Source organism: Dama dama, chromosome 20 (assembly GCF_033118175.1).
Source record: "Dama dama isolate Ldn47 chromosome 20, ASM3311817v1, whole genome shotgun sequence".
NCBI classification, from domain to species: Eukaryota; Metazoa; Chordata; class Mammalia; order Artiodactyla; family Cervidae; genus Dama; species Dama dama.
In genome coordinates this window covers 73,308,601-73,328,682 of record NC_083700.1, presented here as the reverse complement: position 1 = coordinate 73,328,682, position 20,082 = coordinate 73,308,601, and the positions used below count along the sequence as shown (strand labels likewise).

Genomic DNA, 20,082 nt, shown 5'->3' with positions numbered 1-20,082 from the left:
CATATGATATTGTTCTATATATGGAATAAGTAAGTGTTTTTACAAAATAAAAGGTGTAAAAGCAAAGAATGTATATTTGCCCCCTTGGAAGTTCTCTGATTTTATTAATTTAAAGAAAACATAACAGTTTAATTGGAGCATGCTATCTTAGAAAGAGTTACCTTAATTTGTTTTCATTGTATACAAAGAGTATTTGTAATCAAAGATTTTTAAGTGGTGTCTCCATGACTGGAGAGGCCAAAGGAGAGATTACATTTTACATGTTTCAATTATTTGAATTGACAGTGTGTCTATATGATATAAAGGCAAGAAAATTTTCACATCAACACTTTCTGAATTCATTCACATACAAAAATCAGGCATTGTGCTGTTTCATTTTGTGTGAATTTGAAACTCCTGTCATCAGGACCAAAGCTAAATGCATGCGTGCTCATTTGCCAAGTCATGTCTGACTCTTTGGCGACCCCATGGACTGGAGCCCGCCAGGCTCCTCTCTCTATAGGATTTCCCAGGTAAGAATACTGGAGTGGGTTGCCATTTCCTTCTCCAGGGAATCTTCCCAACTAAGTGATCAAACCCATGACTCCTGCATTGGCAGGCAGATTATCTTACCACTGAGCCACCAGTGAAACCCAAAAACTAAACACTTCCTTTTTAATTTTTTTTAATATGTATGTATTTGTCTGTGCCAGTTTTAGTTGCAGCATGTGGGGTCTTTAGTTGGGGCCTGCAAACTCTTAGTTATGGCATGTGGGATCCAATTCCTAAACCAGGGATCAAACCCAGATCCCTGGCATTGGGAGTGCTGAGACTTAGCCACTGGACCACCAGGGAAGTCCTTCCTTTTTAATTTTGAAAGCAGAACTGTATGTGACTTTTTGTGCCATTTGGCTGCACGTCTGAAGATTGAATAATGTTACCTATCTGTTTACAGGTCTTCACATACCATGTTTAATCAAGGAACTATTTTCACTTGTAACACTTGACATGTCACATGCCCATCAGTTTACTGTCAGGCAAGATAGAGCACATCATAAAGTACATCAGTTCTTATTGCTCTCTTTTAAAGTCAAGCCCTACAGATGACAGTCAACATGACAGCTTTTGTGATCAGCAGCATTTTTGCTGGCATCCTGTTATTAATAATACTGTGCCTAGACAGTATTACTGGGAATAATCCACCTTGGAACAATGGTTCCTGCATCATTGACTGCAAAATGATTTCTAAGCTTTTTTCAAGGTTTTTTCGCTTTTCAGGTTTTTTCTTCTCCCGTTAGGCCAAACACTTAACTAAACTTGTTATAAAATTAACTGGGAAGGGGAAAAAGAAAAAAGAGACTGTTAAAGGCTCACTCTAATTCTGACTCAAAGGCTGACTGTAATTGAGAGGTAAACTTCAAAATATATAAAGGATGAAAAAGTGAGTTTTAATTGAATATGTAATTATAGCCCTTGGAAAGCATATTAATAACATGAATATTTCTGATGATTTATGAAATATAGGCAGTATTCTAGGCATACTATAATATGTGCTTAATAGTCATAAAGACTTTTTTCTGTTTAAAAAAAAATCAGTGATAGTCAGAAAAGGGTGAGCAGTTTTATGACCAGTCATTATCCAGACATGTTTTCCTCTCCTAGGACCAATTGCAATGTTTATTACATAAATGTAACTTATATTTCTAGTACCATGTATTATCCACACCATCATTAAGCAAAGTTCATGAGGTGGCTTGTTCCAAGCTCAATGATCCATCTGCACAGACTCCAGCCTTCAGTTATGTAGTGCTTTCAGTTCTTGTGATAAACTAAGAGTCTGAAAACACCAAAACTTTTGAATAAATCTTACCTCTGATTCAGAAACTGCCTTTCACTTTTACTTTGTCCTGATTTGCTTTATTTTGAAAACTCTCTTGGAAATGAGTCTCTCTGGAATTACTGTTAAGATTATAAGTGGTTAAAAGATAAATTATTTACTTTCTCTAATTGTTTAACGCTTCAAAATAAAAAAATAAAATCTCATTTCAGTTTGTTTCAAAAAGTTGTTGCTCAACATTTCTATTTCACTGTAAATCCTAAGTGTTTTTGATAAACTTTTAGATAAGACCATGTGGATTTAAGAGGAGGTTATGTTTCAGTCTTGAATTGTACTCACTCTAGTTTCTCCATGGGCTTCCCAGGTGGCACAGTGGTAAAGAATTTGCTTAACCATGCAGGAGACTGAAGAAATGCAGGTTCAATCCCTGGGTCAGGAAGATCCCCTGGAGAAGGAAATGGCAACCCACTCCAGTATTCTTGCCTGGGAAATGCTATGGACAGAGGAGCTTTGTGGGCTATAGTCCATGGGGTTGCAAAGAGTCAGAAATGACTGAGCACACACACGCTAGTTTGTCTAAGAATGGCATAACTTTAAAGTCCTTAAAAGATATATCACTGATTACATATCTGTATCTCTATTCCAATAATAAATTCAAATCTCTGTCTTTAGGATTCCAAAAGATTATATAAATCATTGCTTCAAATTCCCCAAATTACACAAATATCTTTGTGTGTATGTACACATATATATCATTTGTATAATATGTGTGTGTTAACATATAATAACTTAATTTTGAGATGTACCTTTGAAATAGCATAAAAACACTCAATAGTAAAAGACTACTAACATAGAAGCGCAGATAGATAGGTGATAGAGATAATCGTGCATTTGATTTAATCACTTTTCTTTATTTCTTGGAAGGTCTTCTGTTTCTTTTCTAAACTTGGAAAAGTATAGAATTTGGTCACTGGTAAACTTGACAGGTATTTTAGGTTGTATGTTATGTGAATAAACAAATTAACCCCTGTTAAGAATTCTGCAGGCTTTCCAGGTGGCCCTAATGGTGAAGAACCCCTCTTCCAACGAAGGAGGCATAAGAAACTTGGGATGAATCCCTGGGTTGGAAAGATCCCCTGGAGAAGGAAATGGCAACTCATCTCAGGTTTCTTGCCTGGAGAATTACATGGACAGATAAACCTGGAGGGCTACAGTCCATAAGGTCACAAAGAGTTGGACACAACTGAAGTGACTTAGCACACACAAGAGTTCTGCATCAGACTTAATGTGCTTCATTTAAACAAAATTAAGAATATGTGTGCCCTCTACTTTTGCCCTGTTGCCACTTTCCAGGGAAGCAAAGAGATACAGCCCATACTAAGTCACAGTAAATGTTAGTCTGAAAATGACACCTTTTCCTAATGTTTATGGGGTTCTCAAGGCAAGAATACTGAAGTGGTTTGCCATTCCCTTCTCCAGTGGACCACATTTGGTCAGAACTCTCCACCGTGATCTGTCCGTCCTGGGTGGCCCTACACAGCATGGCTTATAGTTTCATTGAGCCATGAACATCCACATCTTCAAACTGGATTTAGATAAGGCAGAGGAACCAGAGATCAAATTGCCAACATCTACTGGATCATCAAAAAAGCAAGAGAGTTCCAGAAAACATCTATTTCTGCTTTACTGACTATGCCAAAGCCTTTGACTGTGTGGATCACAATAAACTGTGGAAAATTCTTCAAGAGATGGGAATACCAGACCACTTGACCTGCCTCCTGAGAAATCAGTGTGCAGGTCAGGAAGCAACAGTTAGAACTGGACATGGAATAACAGACTGGTTCCAAATAGGGAAAGGAGGACGACAAGGCTGTATATTGTCACCCTGCTTGTTTAACTTATATGCAGAGTACATCATGAGAAACGCTGGGCTGGATGAAGCACAAGCTGGAATCAAGATTGCCGGGAGAAATGTCAGTAACCTCAGATATGCAGATGACACCACCCTTATGGCAGAAACTGAAGAAGAACTAAAGAGCCTCTTGATGAAAGTGAAAGAGGAGAGTAAAAAAGTTGGCTTAAAGCTCAGCATTAAGAAAACTAAGATCATGGCATCTGGTCCCGTCACTTCATGGCAAATAGATGGAGAAACAGTGGAAACAGTGGCAAACTTTATTTTTTTGGGCTCCAAAATCACTGCAGATGGTGACTGCAGCCATGAAATTAAAAGACGCTTGCTCCTTGGAAGAAAAGTTATGACCAACCTAGACAGCATATTAAAAAGCAGAGACATTATTTTGCCAACAAAAGTCCGTCTAGTCAAAGCTATGGTTTTTCCAGTATGGATGTGAAAGTTGGACTATAAAGAAAGCCGAGCGCCGAAGAATTGATGATTTTGAACTGTGGTGTTGGAGAAGACTCTTGAGAGTCCCTTGGACTGCAAAGAGATCCAACCAGTCCACCCTAAAGGAAATCAGTACTGAATATTCATTGGAGGGATTGATGTTGAAGCTGAAACTCCAATACTTTGGCCACCTGACGCGAAGAATTGACTCATTTGAAAAGACCCTGATGCTGGGAGGGATTGGGGGCAGGAGGAGAAGGGGACGACAGAGGTAGAGATGGTTGGATGGCATCACTGACTCCATGGACATGAGTTTGAGTAAACTTTGGGAGTTGGTGATGGACAGGGAGGCCTGGCGTGCTGCAGTCCATGGGGTCACAGAGTCACACACAACTAAGCAACTGAACTGAACTGAAAATGAGATCTTTACTTTCTTTTCTTCTCTGGATCTGACTCCCACTCTGAGGAAGCTGCCAGTAAAGAAAACAGTGAGTTAGAGGAGGAAATGACTGTGGAGCAAAAAGAAGGAGCTTTCTCTAATTTTCCCATATCTGAAGAAACTATTAAACTTCTTAAAGCCCGTGGGGTGACCTTCTTGTTTCCTAGACAAGCAAAGACATTTCACCATGTCTGTAGTGGGAAGGATTTGATTGCACAGGCACAGACAGGAACTGGAAAGACATTCTCTTTTGCTCTCCTTTTGGTTGAGAAACTTCTTGGAGAACTGCAAGACTGGAAGAGAGGGCGTGCCCCTCAGGTACTGGTTCTTGCACCCACAAGGGAGTTGGCAAATCAAGTAAGCGGAGACTTCAGTGACATCACAAAAAAGCTGGCAGTAGCTTGTTTTTATGGTGGAACTCCCTATGGAGGACAAATTGAACACATGAAGAATGGGATCGATATCCTGGTTGGGACACCAGGGCGTATCAAAGACCACCTACAGAATGGCAAGCTAGATCTCACCAAACTTAAGCATGTTGTTCTGGATGAAGTTGACCAGATATTGGATATGGGCTTTGCTGATCAAGTGGAAGAGATTTTAGGTGTAGCATACAAGAACGATTCAGAAGACAATCCTCAAACATTGCTTTTTTTCTGCAACTTGCCCCTATTGGGTGTTTAATGTTGCTAAGAAATACATGAAATCTACATATGAACAAGTGGACCTAATTGGTAAAAAGACACAGAAAACTTCGATAACTGTAGAGCATCTGGCTATCACGTGCCACTGGACGCAGAGGGCAGCAGTTATTGGAGATGTTATCCAAGTGTACAGTGGTTTTCAAGGGCGCACTATCATATTTTGTGAAATGAGGAAGCCCGGGAGTTGTCACAGAATGTGGCTATAAGACAGGATGCCCAGTTGTTACACAGAGACATTCCACAGAAGCAAAGGGAAATCACCCAGAAGGGTTTTAGAAATGGTGATTTTGGAGTTCTGGTTGCAATCAGTGTTGCTGCACATGGGTTAGACGTCCCCGAGGTTGATCTGGTTGTTCAAAGTCCTCCACCAAAGGATGTTGAATCCTACATTCATCGTTCTGGGCGAACAGGTAGAGCTGGGAGAACCGGGGTTTGCATCTGCTTTTCCCAGCACAAAGAAGAATACCAGTTAGTCCAAGTGGAGCAAAAAGCGGGAATTAAATTTAAAAGAATAGGTGTTCCTTCTGAAACAGAGATAATAAAAGCTTCTAGCAAAGATGCCATCAGGCTCTTGGACTCTGTGTCTCCCACTGCAATCGGTCACTTCAAGCAATCTAGCCTAGAAGCTGATTGAGGAGAAGGGAGCTGTGGAAGCAGCCCTGGTCCACATTTCTGGTGCCACGTCGGTAGACCCGCGCTCCTTGATCAACTCAGAAGCGGGCTTTGTGACCATGCTCTTGTGGTGCTCAATTGAAATGCCAAATATTAGTTATGCTTGGAAAGAACTTAAAGAGCAACTGGGTGAGGATATTGATTCCAAAGTGAAAGGAGTGGTCTTCCTCAAAGGAAAGCAGGGTGTTTGCTTTGATATCCCTACTGCATCAGTAACAGAAGTACAGGAAAAAGTGGCATGATTCACGGCGCTGACAGCTTTCTGTGGCCACAACCAGAGCTAGAAGGTCCACGGGAAGGATATCGTACCTTCCAAGGACAGCGGGAAGGCAATCGAGGCTTCAGGGGACAGCGCGAGGGCAACCAAGGTGTCAGGGGACAGCAGGAAAGAAGTAGAAGCTTCACAGGACAGCGATCAGGAGGTGGCAACAAAAGTAACAGATTCCAAAACAAAGGCCAGAAGCAGAGTTTTAATAAAGCATCTGGACAGTAACTTGAAGTAGAGGGTTTATTTGGCAAAAATAGAACTATGTTCAGCAATGTGGAACTGAACATTATTTTTCATACAAAGTTAGAAGCACATTGTATTTCCTTCCTGACCACTTGCCCACTCCCCATCTCTTCGAGAGAGAAAAGCTTCATCTAAATTATTTCATCTGATTGATGACTGTCATAACTTTATTGCTACTTCCGTCTTGGGTATTCCTTTGGAAAAGGTGTATGGATTCATTACATATTCTAATGTATTGTTTATAGATTATAAGATAAAGTCAAGCATGTATCTGCTGATACTTTTTAAGTTGACCTGTCTTTATACTTAGGAATGTCTCTTAATAGTAGGCTTCCCTGGTGACTCAGATGGTAAAGACTCTCCTGCAATGCAGGATCTCTGGGTCAGGAGGACCCCCTGGAGAAGGAAATGGCAACCCACTCCAGTAATCTTGCCTGGAGAATTCCATGAACAGAGGAGCCTGGCAGGCTATAGTCCATGGAGTTGCAAAGAGTCAGGCATGACTGAACTATCACTTAATATTTTTTACTTAAACCTAGATTATATCTGTCTTTTATTGTAAGCCTCCTCAAATTCTTTTATGAAGGAGATAAAAGGAAATAAAGTAATAATAAAAGAAAATGCTTATTTTTCTTTTTTACATTGTCTTTATTAGTTCAGTGAACACTTACCAAGAACTTGCTATGTACAGTTTGTTTGTTTTTTTTTAGTTACTTCAGGTAGGAAAAATCTCTTCTCTTCTTAAGGAATAATCCATCCAGGTGTGGAAGCAAAAAAATTTCAAAAGAAAAATCAGAGAATAATTTTTTTCAGTATACAAACACCCTATAATAGCTAAGACTTTATACAATGATTTAGAAAGCTTTTATAAGTGAACATGCATTAGTATTTTAAATGCAAAAGGAAGACTATAAAGTGCATTTTATGAAGCATTTGAAAGTCATTGTAAAAACTGTATAGTATTACCATAATTTTGGTTTGAAGCAACTTTAATTTCTCTAAGTCTTCATTTATTTATAAAATGGGAAATATATTACCACTTCATAGTGACTTTTGTTGCTGTGGATTTTTAAATGCTATAGGATGACTTTTGTGCACAGTGAAGATTATCTATAGCTATTTTCAATTTTTAATTTTTATTTTATAAAAGTTAAAGTTTTTAACTGAAACCTAGTTTTTAAATATTTTTTAAGAAAACAAACAAATCTTACTCTATTTATAAATTTGTTAAGTTTTAACCATCACTTTAAAACATTTATTTAAAATTTTGATTAAATGTTTTCTTCATAAATCGAATACATTTATCTTCTTTATAAAGTATTTCAAACCCTGTTATAACAAGCAAAACCTCCCTAAAGATTTAAACCACTCTTGCAAATCTTATCAATTAAATGTATGAATATAGTAAATTTCAGGCATTTGTAAGGGTTACAATAGTATTACTAACCAATAGAATTCTCCAGCACATTTCAAATAAATGTTACAACTTGATAAATAATTTATCTTTTCATTTGAAATTATGTGCCCTTATTCTCTAACCTGTCAAAGTCTTTCAATATTATAAACACCATTCATAAATTTTTCTTACATTGAACTTTATGAGTTATGAATGGAAAGTGGTTTTCTTCAAGATATCAGTTTTTAATTGTAAACTTTCCCAGAATTAGAAAGACACTTTTACCTATTTCTTCGAACCCAACTTTTATCATTGTAATAATTAACAACCTTAAACCTTTGCGTTTACAGAAACCAAGATTTATTTTTCACTACCATTATATGTTGATTGTGTATTGGCTGGGGCTCCACTCCATCATCTTTTTGTTCCAGATCTAGAGAGAAAGAAGGAAAGTGAAGTTGTTAGGGGAAGCACACTGATTGAAACCACCCACCCTGGCCAGGCACCATAGTAACCATTTGCATGAGTTGTTTTATGACAGGAGATCCTGATAAGGCATACGGAACTAGTAAGCCACCACCAGCCGGAAGAGTTCGGGAAAGGTAGGGAGGAGACACTGCGTATCAGTCCACTTCCCAGAATCCCTCTCGCTAGCATCCATCCTGACTAAGTGATGCGTGCGCCACCAGGAAAGACTCTGAATTAGAATGATTGGCCAAAGACCACCCGGAAACTAATCCCATCACCATAAAACCCAAGACTTTGAGCCACGTGGTAGAGCAGTTCTCCTGGGTTCCCTTACCTACTGCTCTCCACCCAGGTGCCCTTTCCCAATAAAATCTCTTGCTTTGTCAGCACATGTGTCTCCTCGGACAATTCATTTCCGAGTGTTAGACAAGAGCCCAGTTTTGGGCCCTGGAAGGGGTCCCCCTTCCTGCAACAAAGTCACTCAGTTGTGTCCGACTCTCTGCGACCCCATGGACTGTAGCCTACCAGGTTCCTCATCCCTGGGATTTTCCAGGCAAGAATACTGGAGTGGGTTGCCATTTCCTTCTCCAGGAGATCTTCCCAACCCAGGGATTGAACCCAGGTCTCCCACATTGTAGGCAGATGCTTTACCATCTGAGCCACCAGGGAAGTCGGAGCTAGTATCTGTGATTTGCCGCAGACAGCAAAGAGCACCGGCAGGCTGGCTTAAAGCTTCCCCTTGGCTTTGTATTCTACTCGCCTAAGCCAGTCACGTGACCTAGACTACTATCACTGGGCAGGAAGTCTGATCCTCCCATAGGAAGAGTTACCCGTGAAGAAGAGCAATAGCATATGGAAATGTTTCAAATATATTTGATCAGTCAATACGTTCTACCACATTTGTCTTCTAAAAAAGAGGGGGAAAAAAAAAGTCATATTATTACCTAATTATTTCAAATGTGAATTTCCACTGTCAGTATTCAGGCTGCAACTCTCTTCTTTCAGTAATTTTGTTACTGCATGACTGAATGCTAAATTAGTTTCCTGCTTTTGTTGGGCCCTACAGTCATGCTAATGAGCTGGTCTTAAGGTTTAAATGAAATAATGTAAATGAAAGAATCTATGTATTCTTAGCAAGTATAAGTAGAAATACATTGTTTTCTTGCTCTCTTGTTTCCTACCTCATTTTTCCTAGTTCCGTGTTGCTTGTGTGGTAGAGTGTTTTTTGTTCAGGTCCAACATCTAAACCAAAATCACTCACCAGGCATGGATAAAAGGAATTTTGCTGTCATGTCATCAGTTTTTCTAAGTTTCAGTCATTTTTGGCCTCAGAAACAGTCTTCTGTGCACCATCATTAACACCCATCCCTCTGACTGCTCTAGAAATTACATTTACATTCATTTAGCCTTTTACTTTGGACTTTTTAGAAGCCGCATCACGCTCTTTTCCTCATATGACACTAATTTTTGACAATAAGCAACCTCCAAGTCATTTTTACATATGGTTTTAAGCAACATTTCATTCATTCCGTAATGTGTTTGTGCCCTGATTTTTTAAGATGCACTTATTAGCCAGGTTATAGAAGGAATTGGAAGTTATGCAGAAGAATTTAGATTTAATGATGTAGGAAATAGGAAATAATTGAGTTTTCTGAGGCAGGAAATAGGAAAACAGCATGATATCATTATCACAGTGTGGTAAAGAGTATGGAATTTTAGGTCAGCCCTTCCTGGATTGGAATTCTGTCACCAACAGTATGACCTTTGTATTCCTATCCAGTAAAGAAGATTATACTATCTAGCTTATAGCACTGTCGTTCAATAATTGGTTCAGCAAATATTGGGTCCCTACTTTGTACTAGGTGGTGTTGAATGAAATAAACTTGGTTCTTGGCTTCATTATGTTCACAGTCTAGAAACAAGTATAGAAATGCAAGAAAAGAAGCAAAATAATAGTGAACCATTGTGATAAAGGCTCAGAAGGACAGGAACAAGTGATAGAAAACTGGGGTATGTGTCTTTCAGTGATCAGGGAAAACCTCTCTAAAGTGCTAATATTTACAAGGAATAAATGAAAAAAAAAGATTCTGTAGCTGTTGGGAGCCCTCCCAAGCCCTCCTGAATATTGACATTCTACTATGTACTCATGGCTGGAGGAGGGCGTGGCAATCCACTCCAGTATTCTTACCTTGGAGGATCCCATGGACAGAGGCACCTGACAGGCTGCAGTCCATAGGATTGCACAGAGTCGGACGTGACTGAAGCAAGTGAGCATGCACACACGCATGTGTTCATGGCATCTAAGTGCAAGCACTGTTAAATTTTATTGAAATCCTCATTTCAGTTTGTGTCCAGTGAAGCTGGGAAGTACAAAGAAATTAATGGCTCCAGGTGCAGCCTTCAGTCATTCACAGATGAGAGATGGAGAATAAATAGTCCATGTTTCTCACCCTCTAATGGCTCACTTGAGGTATATTCCACATGGATGAGCCTTCATTGCCCAGAGTGGCAATCGCTTCATTATGTACTTATTACTGGCTTCCCTCTCTTCCCTGTTTCACTTGTTTTCTACTGGTGTTTTCTAAGGTTACCTCCCAAATAAAGTATTTATTCTCACATCTTTGTGTTAGGCAGTCTGCTGCCGGGGGAACCCAATCTGAAAGAAATATCATCTCTAATTACCTAGGATAATGTTTGGAATAGCACATGCACTCAGTAAATGTTAGTTCTTTTCTTCACTCTTAGTGCCCCTGAGTAAAACATATATGATGAAATGTTTTAGGAAATTATCTCTAGATTATATTATAATTTTGGAGATAGCTAAAGTTAAGAGTCCGAGAAACCAGTGATGAAGCTATTACTTTAAGGTATCTGCTTCATATATCTCTTTTTTTCTTCCTAGGACCAGTAGGCTAATCTGTATATGTTCATTTCATAACCTTTACCCATGGTGCAGGTGTAACAGTATGAAGAGAAACACACAAGGTCTTTTCAGACCTGGACTCAGAGTGGGGACTGTCACTCAGTCATGTCCGACTCCTTTGTGACCCCATGGACTATACAATCCATGGAATTCTCCAGGCCAGAATACTGGAGTGGGTGAACTTTCCCTTCTCCAGGATATCTTCGCACCCCAGAGATCAAACCCAGGTCTCCCGCATTGCAGGTGGATTCTTCACCAGCTGAACCACCAGGGAAGCCCAAGAATATTGGAGTGGGTAGCCTATCTCTTCTCCAGGGGATCTTCCTGACCCAGGAATCAAACTGGGGTCTCTGCATTGCAGGCAGATTCTTTACCAGCTGAGCTGCCAGGGAACTGGTCCATTATTATTTCTTCCTCTTTTGTTGGCCAAATCAAATCACAGAGCAAACCCAACATCAGCGGTACCCTTGGAAACATGAGGATTGGGAAGGGAATATTTCTGAACCATGATCCAATCTGTTACAACAGGTTTCCTTTGTTATTCTGGTTCAAAGTACTCATTTTACTCCCTTCCAGGCAATTTTGTTTTTGTTATTCAATTGCTTAATGACTGTCTCCCCCATGAAATTTTGTATTAGACAAGAAAGAAAAAATAGGCTATCTATGGTAACAAATTAAGCCCCAAATATCGTTTCACACAATGAAAGTTTATTTATTCCTCATGTCACAGTTCGATGCAAATTAAGAAGCACTGCTCCCTTGTATAATAGCTATGTTAACTGAGTTTGTGCAGCCCATCCAGGAGAGGACCAAAAGATCAAATGTGAAGATTCTTTCCAGGGCCAGGCCAAAAATGGCTTCTATTACTTTTACCCAGTGGCACTAGTGGTAAAAAAAAAAAAAACCCAGTTGTCAAAGCAGGAGACATAAGAGATGTGGGTTTGATCCCTGGGTCAGGAAAATCCCCTGGAGGAGGGCATGGCAACCCACTCCAGTATACTTGCCTGGAGAACCCCATGAACAGAGGAGCCTGGAGGGCTACCGTCCACAGGGTTGCAAAGAGTCGGACATGACTGAAGCAGCTTAGCACGCACACAGGGACTTGTACCCATCTCTGGCCAAGACTCAATCATGTGGCCCCAACACTGCTATAGTATGAGGTAGGAGGCAGAGAAATCCAGCCTTCTTGCTCTTCAGGAAATTAAAATTGTGTGATGAATATACAACTTTTTTTCTACTAAGATTCTGGGGTCTTTGATGGCAAGATGTGTCTCTGGTACCATAAAGCCTGGCAAGTAGAAGCTCGTCACTTGCTCCGTGAGTGAATGAACAGCTACAATAATGAACTGATTCTGAAGTCAGTTTTTTCATTTAAGAAAAGAGAATAATAATACATACCTAACAGAATCATTATAAAATTAAAAAAGTAATCTCTATGATAGGGAGTTGTTTTATGGAAAGATCTATGTTCTATGGGTCTATCTTGGTTTTATGACCTCACTTCTATTTTAGAAATGGTTCAGAAAACAACAAAACTCTGTAAAGCAATTATCCTTCAATTAAAAAATAAACTAATTAAAAAACAGTAAAAAATTAAGTATAACTGATATGCTAAAAAAGGAGAGAAAATCAAATCATATAAAATAATCACATAAAACCACAAATGGAAGAAAACCAATGGAAGACAAAAATAGGGACAAAAAAAAAAAAGGGTAACAAACTGAAAACATTAACAAATATGGTAGATGTTAATCCAACTGTGTTAATAAAAACTTTAAAACATCAAAAAAATGCTTCAAAAATGTTGTTATTGTGTTTGAATTACTATCTGTGATAAAATAAGGAAAAATTATTGTTGCATGCAAATATCTGGATATATGAAGCAAGACTTTAAGTTTCATTCCTTAAAATAAAGGTTGAGAGAATATGTTCTAAAAAAAAAAAAAAATGTCAAGACAAGAGACTTAAAGCAGAAAGAGGCAGAAAGGATGGCACCATGTAGCCCAGAGTCTTGTGTAAAGCCACAGGGCTTCCTTCTCTTGGCCCCACTCCCCAGACAGAGCAGTTCTATACATGTGTACTCCTCCTCATCCCTGTAGAGTTGAAAGGATTTGGAGAAAGGAGTGAATGAAAAAGGAACAATGAATGAACGAACACGTATAGTGATTCATGAGACTCACCTTAAGGTAAAACATATGCATGGAAGAAACAAGAAATCCTGGGTTTATTGACTGATCTTCAATTCAAATTTAGTAAAAAGTATACAGTGCTTGGGGACATCCGTGCACTGACCGATCACTGCGTCAGAAGTTCTGTGAACCCCTAGACTGTGCTGAGGGCCCTTCCTTCAGGCTCCCCAGTGCAGGGTGCACGCTTCTGTCATATCACATCTTAGATTATATTTACATGTTTTGGGTCATTGCCCTTCAACGATAAGCTCATGTAGGGGTTTAATCATAGTTTATCCCAGAACCCACACAAGCCTTACTCTTGCATAAAGAATTCTGAATTGCCCTCTAGTTTCTGAAAAGGCTTCATGTCTGGACTTCAAAGCTTTGCCTTTAAATTCAAGTGATTTGCGGTGCTACTGCTAAGACATCCTTTGCCCCACCTAAATCTCACAAATCTAGTGTTGAGTGTGTGGCCTCATGCTTTCTGGAAAACCCCTTACTCTAATTCACATAGGTTGAAACCTGCCAAATGTAACAACACATCTTAATGAAGTTTCTGAAGATACTGGTGACATTTAAAATGCAGTCGATTCTCACTTGCTAAGGACAGCTGTGGTGAAATTCTTTCCCAAATACTGAATGGACTAGGCTATTTAAAATGTCTCTCAAGCTTATAATTCAACTAAACATACAATATTTGAAGGGTAAGGGAGTTAGAGAAGGCGAGGTGGGGAAAAAGAATGAGACGGGCACTTTACAGAAGGGGCAGCAGTCAGATTAGTGAGCTGCTACAGTAACCCCAGAGAAGAATAAGTGTATATAGGCATATATGTGGAAAGCTACTGTCTTAAGGGGGCCTGTTCTTCTCCAAGGTTTTTCAGAGTAGTTATCTCTTAAAAGGCTGGGGCAAGGAATTCTGGAGATGGCCAGAGGCTGGCCCAGCTGAAAGCTGGGCATAATCAACCTTAATGTCCTTTTTTTTCTTTCCAGTGAGAGTGTTCTTTGTTTTGCATAGAGTGGTGGGGAAGACCTAGAGGGGGAGTTTTAACTCCAGGCTATTTTGAGCCATGTAACTTTCCTTCAATATTCTCTACCATAATTCTTTCTTGGATTACAATTATTGAATTTATTTGATATGCCACCTGTGCTTCATTAGATCCAAGAACATTACTGCATTAAATGATGACTATTAGTAACCACATCACAAAGAACTAAGAGAACATGAACCTTGAGGTAGAGTTAAAGTTGTTAGTCAGTTTAATGTTTATTTCAAAGCATTCTTGACATTTCAACCCTCCTGAATTTTTCATTTATGCAGTAGCAGTTTGAAACGTAAATCTCAAACTTTAGTGTTATCACGAGTGCCCACTGGCACTCTGAATTTGAAAGGTTAATTTTAATGAACATTTAAACGTTTTCATTAGCAGTCTCATTTAAATATAATTGAAATGTGAAGCTGGGAGTTGTAGTGCTTGGCATCCAGGTCTGGCCTATTTATTGTGCAGTCACAACTTAAGTGCCCTACCCACACTTGTTAAATATTGCAGTGTCCACAGAGTGAAAAACACTGATTAGAAGCGTAACTGAACAAGGTCGTCTCCCCAGGAGACCATATTTTAAGTAAGAACTTGTACCTTAAGGACTTTTTATGTGTACTTTCTACTTTTGAGTAGCAGGAAAAAGAGGCAGCTGAATGCAGCTCAGGCCATTGAAAAATACCGAAAGTGCAGGAAGGAAAGGATTATGAAATAAGGAGCACAAGCAAGTGATAATTAGCATCCACCTAATAATAATTAGCATCCACCTAATGCACACAATGATTTTTTTTTCTTCTCTTGGTCACATCATTTAAATACAATTAAGGTGCTGAATGAGGTTATATTTCAAGAATGTTGACTAAAACCTGGAAGCCAGGAATACACAAAAGGAGTTTAGCCCAAAGCAAGGAACTATTCCAAAAGCTTTCAAACAATATTTCCACATATAACCCACTAAGTCTTTTAAAATCACTTTGACCCAGAGGCTCAGGCACTTAACTAAGGGTGTGCTGGACCAACCAGGACAGTGATAGCACTTTAAAAAAAACAAACAAACTAGAAAATTTATTTTTTAGATCTTATTTTATTTGTCAGAAAGACACAACTAAGACTGGTATGCTGGTCTCTAGCATCATCAAAGGTTCTTTTTCTTGCACTTCAACATTGGCCTTAAAAACATGATGTTACCCCCAAAAATGTGATGTTACTAAAAAAAAAAAAAATGTGATCTTACTTGTAACCAAGAATTCTAGGTCTCTTGCAAAATTATTGTATTTAGCAGTATGTATCTTCCTGATATCCTAAAACCTTTTCTGAAAAGTGTGTATTTACACCAGCTATGGCAGGACCCAGTTCCAGTGATTTGCAGAGAATAAAAGCAAGTCTGTCTTCTTGTTGTTGTTCTTTAGTCACTAAGTCATGTCTGGCCCTTGAGCTCTCATGGACTGTAGCCCACCAGACTCCTTCGTCCATGGGATTTACCAGGCAGGAATACTGGAGTGGGTTGCCATTTCCTTCTCCAGGGGATCTTCCTGACCCAGGGAACGAACGCCCATCTCCAGTAGTGGCAGGCAGATTCTTTACCACTGAGCCACCAAGGAAGCCCAGCATGACTATATATTGTTGTTGTTCAGTTCCTAAGTCATGTCCGACTCTTGTGACCCCCATGGACTGCAGAACACCAGGTTTCCCTGTCTTTCACTATCTCCCAGAGTTTGCTCAAACTCATGTCTATTGAGTCAGTGATGCCATCCAATCATCCCATCCTCTGTTGTGCCATTCTCTTCCTGCCCGCTATCTTTCCCAGCATGAAGACCTTTTCCAGTGAGTCGGCTTTATGCATCAGGGAGCCAAAGCATTGGAGCTTCAGCTTCAGTGTCAGTCCTTCTAATGAATATTGAGGGTTGATTTCCTTTAGGATTGACTAGTTTGATCTCCTTGCAGTCGAAGGGACTGTCAAGAGTCTTCTCCAGCACCACAGTTGGAAAACATCAATTCTTCGGCACTCAACCTTCTTTTGGTCCAACCATATTATATTAATATATAATAGTAAAATTATAATATTATAATTGCTATAATAGTATGTATATTGTACTATAGTAGAATATCATTTGTATAATACTATAATATAGTTATAATAATAAAATTTATTGTTCTATATATAGATATGTTAAGACATGTATTTCTCTCATTATAGTGAATGATGAATCTGCCTGAAAGTGGAGCAGCAATTTTTGTCTTCCACAAGTAGCAACAAGATAACAGAAAACAAGAATATAATAAATTTATATTTAAGTATATGTCACTTTCTTGGATATTTGAATAGTAAATTTTGAGCTTATAATTTTACTCGCTATAATAAAAGAAAATAATAACAAGTACATTTCTCCTGAGGAGAGTGCTTAACTATTAATAATTTATACAATTTAAAAAAAAAAGCTTTTTGGGGCACTTAAGGTTAGTTACGGGCTTCCCTGGTGTCTCAGACAGTAAAGAAACCTCCTGCAATGTGGGAGACCTGGGTTTGATTCCTGGATTGGGAATATCCCCTGGAGAAGGGAACTGCTACCCACTCTAATATTCTTTCCTGGAGAATTCCATGGACAGAGGAGCCTGGCAGGCTCATCTATGGGGTCACAATGAGTTGGACACAACTGAGCGACTTTCACTACAGTAAGATTAATTATTGAGGTTCCCAGGTGGCTCAGTGGTAAAGGATCCGCCTGCCAAGCAGGAGACACAGGTTCAATCTCTGGTTTATAAAGATCCCCTGGAGAAGGAAATGTTCACTCACTGCAGTATTCTTGCCTGGGATATCCCATGGACAGAAGAGACTGGTGGGCTACAGTTCATGGGGTTGCAAAAGAGTCGAACACAATTTAGTGACTAAACAACAAAAGTTTAGTTATTATTGCCATTTTACAGATTAAAAAGTTAAAATAGATGATTCAAGTTTTCAAATATGTAGGCCTAGACTGTATTAAATAGTATTTAATCAGACTGTATATTTGTGTTTCTATAAAATTCAGGATAATATATTGCAGACTGTAAGGATTTCATAATGTAACAGTATAATGGTGGTATGTAAATCACTTTTAATTTTAATATAAAAGTTAAAATTATTAACAATAATTATAACTACATAATTTGTTAATTTCTTTATTTTAATAATGCATTTATAATCAGAAAATTACTTCAGCCTAAACACATGGTTTGCTAAACTTTATTATATGATTGTACATTTTATAGACAGAAAGAATTGCATCAATTAAATAAATATAATCTCCAGTATTTTGACTGCTGTTTATGTATTTTCACTATAGTTAAAGTTTCCTAGAATATCCTTTACAGTCCTAATTTTAAGAAGAGATTTATTGTTTACTTACTAGACATAAAATAGGCAAGGAATAAGATGCTTATATAAAGAATTTTTTTTGAAGCTGCTGAAGTATTACTTTAAAGGGGAATAGTGAAGAATAGTATCATCTTTTTGTTCCCCACTGAATTTAGATAGTCACAGCATCTAAAGTGGTAGTGTCTGTGTATATATACTAATAGGATGTATAACCTGACAATTAGAAAAGCATCTGATTACGCTCTTCACAATCCAGTCTTGCTTTTTATGTTTATTTAGATGCATTTGTCAATTTATAAGAACAGTTAATCAAAATTTTTTACATTTTCTTTTTTTTTAAAGGAGCCCGCTACATGAAAAAAATGCAAGTCAAAGTGGTCACAACCTAGAAGTCTGCAGAGACAGGAATAACTAGCAAGTAGATACTATGTTATTTTACTATGATTAAGTATATAGAATTAAGTAGTATTTTGGGAATTTTACTCTATAATGACCAAATGGTCTTATAATTTTAAATTTATACTTAGTATTATTTTTGTTAAGTATATGACATCACAAAAATAGCTAGGAAGAAAAATTATAACTATGGATTTCAGGAAACTAATTTTCTGTCAATAATAATGATATGATCTTGCATTCTCTCTGAGGTCTTATTTTCAGCACCCTAATTCAACAATCTATTCCTTTGTAAAGAATAAGAGCTACCTTTGACTTATGACATACTTAACCACTATATAAATGAGTGAATTCCTCTCTTAACCATTAACAGAAATTATATTATAATCATGCTTTTAAGAACTAGAGTGAAATTACATTCAGTTCTGAAGGTTACATTTCAAAATTTCAGGGTTATATCAAATAAAATCCAGGCACAGAGCAGGAGCTTCCCACTTATTAGAACTCACTGACATGTGCAAGAAATGAAGTAGGAGGTTCAATGATAAAGACAAGCAATGTGGGAAGGAGTAAATAAGATTATTTCAATGGCAAGAAGAATCTTTGAAAGTCTCATTGTTCCAAATGAAAGAGGATAGAGTTGATTCTTTCTCCTCAAATGTATCTTGAAGATTGTAGTAGAATCAGAAAATGTTAAAGCTAAAAGGATTTTAGAAAACATTTATATCAGCTCTTTCACTGATACGGATTAGGAACGAAGATTGCAAGTAGGAATTGATTTTATATGCTAAAATTACACATATATCACATAAATACCTTTAGATACATACGTGTACATATGGGAGATAGTGAAGTACAAGGAAACCTGGCGTGCTGCAGTTCATGGGATCACAAAGAATCAGACACGACTTAGTGACTGAAAAACAACAGCACAACATAATATACATATATTTTAAGATAAAATTAATAAAGTTCTTAATTAAACAGATATTTTTTAATGGTGATTAAAATATATTTACAAAGATACACATATATAAGAAATGATTGCAGTATTTGCAATCAAAATCTTTTAGAAATTGTCCATAAATATTTTTATATTTAAAACCCTATAGTAGAAATTCTATAACTACAAAAAATGTTTAAAATTGTGTTTTAATTTCTTAGCAGTAAAGATTCCTAAATAATTATATAAACCAACAGAGGTTTCTTTTCTTTCAGTCTCTTTTAAGGCTTTATAAATGGCAAATCATGGATGATAAACACCTTATGTTTAAACGCTATCAAATATTTATACAATTTGAGCCATTTATTTTGAAAAGAAAAATGCTAAGCAATGACTCAGTAGAAGTGAAAAACATCATTATAATGTAAATTATTAGTCCTTAATGTATTTGGTTTATAAATTTAGACTTTTTATCATGGATTGTCATACAGTGATACAAGCTTACACTATAAAATGGTAGAAAGGAAAGAACCTTCAAAATTTTTAAATTTTTAAAAATAAGCATAGCTGATTTACAATATTCTGTTCATTTCAGCAAAGTGATTCAGTTATATATATACATGTATACGTATATATTTTTTCAGGTCCTTTTTTAAATAGTTCAGTTAGGCTATCTTGGTACTAAAGGAGAGAACATTGTGAAAATATATTTAGAAATACATTTGTAATAGTCAACATCAAATTTAACTCAGAAAGAAATGAAGACCATAACTTTGAAGATATTGAGTAACTTTCAAAGGAAAAAGTACCTGCTATACTGTTGAGAGAGAGTCTGTACACAAAGAAACTGATGCTTGGAATAACCCAGGGGGGGAAATTTTAGGAGCCAAACTATGTGGCTGAAGTA

At 37.7% G+C, this 20,082-nt stretch overlaps 1 protein-coding gene and 1 pseudogene across 1 annotated transcript in view; both read left to right on the top strand.

Moving 5' to 3' along the window:
• LRRC7 (leucine rich repeat containing 7) overlaps positions 1-20,082 on the top strand; it is a 577,944-nt gene that overhangs the window by 132,095 nt on the left and 425,767 nt on the right. The gene's annotated exons all lie outside the window — the stretch shown is intronic.
• On the top strand, positions 4,603-6,468 carry LOC133041225 (nucleolar RNA helicase 2-like; annotated as a pseudogene).